We start from the raw sequence: 3,947 nt of genomic DNA, 5'->3' as shown, positions 1-3,947 counted from the left end.
GTTCAAGATATTTGTAATTACATATAATACACAGGTAGGCACAGTTTATTATCTCAGATAAGGGCAGCGAATAGGTACTGTGTCTCTAAGGTACTGTGTCTCTAACATTTTTTTAATTTTTATTTATTTTTGAGAGAGAGAGAGAGAGAGAGAGTGTGTGTGAGAGAGAGAGCAGGGGAGAGGCAGAGAGAGGGAGACAGAAAATCTGAAGCAGGCCCTAGGCTTTGAGCTGTCAGCACAGAGCCAGATGCAGGGCTTGAACCCACAAACCATGAAATCATGTTCTGAGCCTAAGTTGGGTACTTAACCGACTGCGTCACCCAAATGTCCCTAGTGTCTCTAATTAATTGCAGTTCTCTACCTACAGTGGTGTTAGATTTTGAGACAATATCTGGGAATGTGAGAAGGCTTTGTGTAAATTACAGATGTGTACCAGTAGATTATAGAAACGGTGAATGTGGTTTGAGGAAAATAGTATAGTCATCAAGAATCCAATTCGTAGTACGTCAGGAACCTTTATAAAATTGTAAAATTTAATATTCGGTTAATATTTGGCCCATAGAAAAGTTTATTTTTCTGTTCACTGTTTCTGGTCAGATATGCAATTGGTCTGAATATTTGTTCTATTTAAAATTACAAAACAGGGGCGCCTGGGTGGCTCAGTCGGTTAAGCCTCCAATTTCGGCTAAGGTCAGATCTCACATTTGTGGGTTTGAGCCCCGCGTCGGGCTCTGTGTTGACAGCTAGCTCAGAGCCTGGAGCCTGCTTCTGGTTCTGTGTCCTTCTCTCTCTGCCCCTTCCCCTCTCATGCTCTGTCTCTGTCTGTATCAAAAATAAATAAAACATTAAAAAAATTTTTTTAATTACAAAACAGATACAACATAGGTGGGGTAGGTAGAAGGTGATGATAGTGAAAAATCATATAAAAGACAAATTTAGAACAAGAAGACCTCACAAAACTGGGATTAGCAACCCTGGGAAATCACATATAGTTTTCCTTTAAATATATAAATCCTAGGTATCGTTTCTGGCACCAGAAAATACAGAAACAAGCTATGCCTACAAAATACCTCTTTTTTTTTTAAGATTTAATTTTGTAAAACAGTTTTATGCTCCAGCATACCTCAGAGGAAGGTACAGAGATTCCCCACATACTGGCTGCTGCCCTCCTCATCCCTCACAGGTATAGCCCTCCACTGTATCCACATCTTCCACTGTAGTGGTACTTTTGTTACAGTTAGTGAACTGAAAATGATACATCATAATCCCCCCAAAGTCCATGGTTTGCCTCAGCTTTTACTTTTTAATATACTCTGTGGATTTGAACAAATGGATAATGACATATATATATATACCATTACTATATACCATTATAGTAATTATGCAGATGATTGTTACTGCCTTAAAAAATCTCTGTGCTTTACCTAGTCACACCTCTACCCCTCCATTGCTGGCAACCACCAATCATTTTCACTGTATCCATAGTTTTGCCTTTCCCACAATATCATGTAGTTGGAATTATATGGTACGCAGGCTCTTCAGATTGGCTTCTTTCACTTTGTAATGTGTATTTATGATTTCTTCATGTTTTTCCCCCAGGGCTTAATATTTGTAAAACACTAGTAAGATGATAAAGTAGTTTTTAAAATGGCATTCATTTTTATAAAAATGATAAAGTCAGATTTCTCATTTCCTTTTAGTGCTGAATAATATTTCATTGTCTGGACATATCACAACTTATTTTTCTATGGATACTTCCATGTTTTGGCAATTATGAGTAAAGCTGCTATAAATACCTACGTGCAGACCCTTCACGACATAAGTTTTCAACTCCTTGTGTAAATGCCAAGGAGCACAGTTACCGGATTATATAATAACAATATATATAGTTTCATAAGATGCCACCAAATTGTTCACCAGGGTCTGTACCATTTTGCATTCTCACCTGCCATGAATGAAAATTCCTGTTGCTCCACATCCTCACAGCATTTGATGTTGGAATATTTTGGATTTTAGCCATTCTAATAGTTTCTAATTGTTTTCATTTGCATTTCCCTGAACATATATGGTGTAGAACATCTTTTCAAATACTTACTTTTCATTTGCACATCTTATTTGATGAGGTGTCTGTTCAGGTCATCCGAGCATGTTTTAACTGGGCTGTTTTTTTTTTGTTTTTTGTTTTTTTTTGAGTTTTAACTGTTTTTTTTTGTTTTTTTTTAAATTTTGAGTCTTAACTGTTCTTTGTATATTTTGGATAAAAGTCCTTTATCAGATGTGCATTGTGCAAATATTTTCTCCCAATACTATTTATCCTCTCATTCTTTTGTCATTATCTTTTGCAGAGTGGAGGTTTTTAATTTTAATGAAATCCAGCTTATCAATGATTTTGTTCATTAATTATGCCCTTGATGTTTGATGTAAAAAGTCATTCCCATACCCAAAGTCATCTAGGTTTTCTGGGCTTTATAAACTGACTTACTGTGCTACTTATCTATTCTTTTGCCAATACAACATTGTCTTGACTAGTGTAGCTTTAATGAAATATAACTTACATTATAACATTATGTAATTGTGTAACATTAACATGTACAATGTGATGATTTCATAATGTAAATATTGTGAAATCACTAACAAGTTTTGTTAACATATTCATCACCTCCAATATTTCCCCTTTATTGTGATGAGAAATTTAAAATTTACTCTTTTAGGTGTGCCTGGCTGTCTCAGTAGGGTAAGTGTCTGACTCTTGATTTCTGCACAGGTCTTGATCTCATGATTCATGAGATTAAGCCCCACATCAGGCTTTGGGCTGACAGTGTGGAGCCTGCTCATGCTCACTTGCTATCTCTCTGTGTCTCTCAATATAAAAAAATGAACATTAAAAAATATTCACTCTTTTGAAAACTTCCAACTATAGAATACTGTATAGTTAACTAAAATCACCAGGATGTACTTTAGGTCCCCAGAACTTCTTTGTCTTATAGCTGTGACTTTGTACCTTTTGACCAGCATTTCCCCATTTCCCTCATGCCTCAGTCCCTGGCCACCACCATTCTACTCTCTGTTTATATGAGTTTGGCTTCTTTATGTTACACATAAGTGAAATCATACTTTAATCTTTTTTTTTTTTCTACAAGCACTTCCAACAAAAACCGGCCAATCATGTTGCTCACAATGAGCTAGAACCTTACTGCACTGGTGCGAAGGGGAAGCCATCAGGGAGGATGGGATTTGAATCCATGCATGCAGAGCACAATGGATTAGCAGTCCATCCATCACCTTAACTACTCCGACACCTTGTCACCTAATATTCTTCGTTCTTTGTTTGACTTATTTCACTTACAATAATGCCATTCATAAATGGCAGGATTTTCTTTATATGAGTAAACTATATATATGTATATATGTATATGTATATATAATATGTATTATTTTAATATGTTGTATTAGTGTATATTAATATATATACATATTCATTTATATATTATATATGTTGTGTATTATACTAATATATATATCACATCTTCTTTATCCATTCATTCACCAATGGACACCTAGATTGTTTCCATGTCTTAGTTACTATGAATAGTGCTGTAATAAACATCGGATTGGTGCATCTATTTCAGGTAATTATTTTATTTTCTTTGGATGTATGCCCAGCAATGGTATTGCTAGATTATATGGTATTTGTATTTGTAATTCTTGAGGAACCTCTATATTGTTTTCCATAGGAGCTATACCAGTTTGCATTTCCACTAACTATAAATGAAGTCTTCCTTTTCTCCATATCCTCACTAATATTCATCTCTTGTTTTATGTTTTTTTCAAAATTGTATTTAATTTCTAGTTAGTGAGCATATATGGAAAACTTTGTTAGAGGTATAGAATTTAGTGATTCATCATTGATATATAACACCCAATGCTCATCACAACAATTGTCCATC

The sequence above is a fragment of the Suricata suricatta genome, chromosome 8, assembly GCF_006229205.1.
Source record: "Suricata suricatta isolate VVHF042 chromosome 8, meerkat_22Aug2017_6uvM2_HiC, whole genome shotgun sequence".
In the NCBI taxonomy this organism is placed as follows: domain Eukaryota; kingdom Metazoa; phylum Chordata; class Mammalia; order Carnivora; family Herpestidae; genus Suricata; species Suricata suricatta.
The sequence above is the reverse complement of the archived record's forward strand: the minus strand, read 5'-3'. Positions refer to the sequence as shown.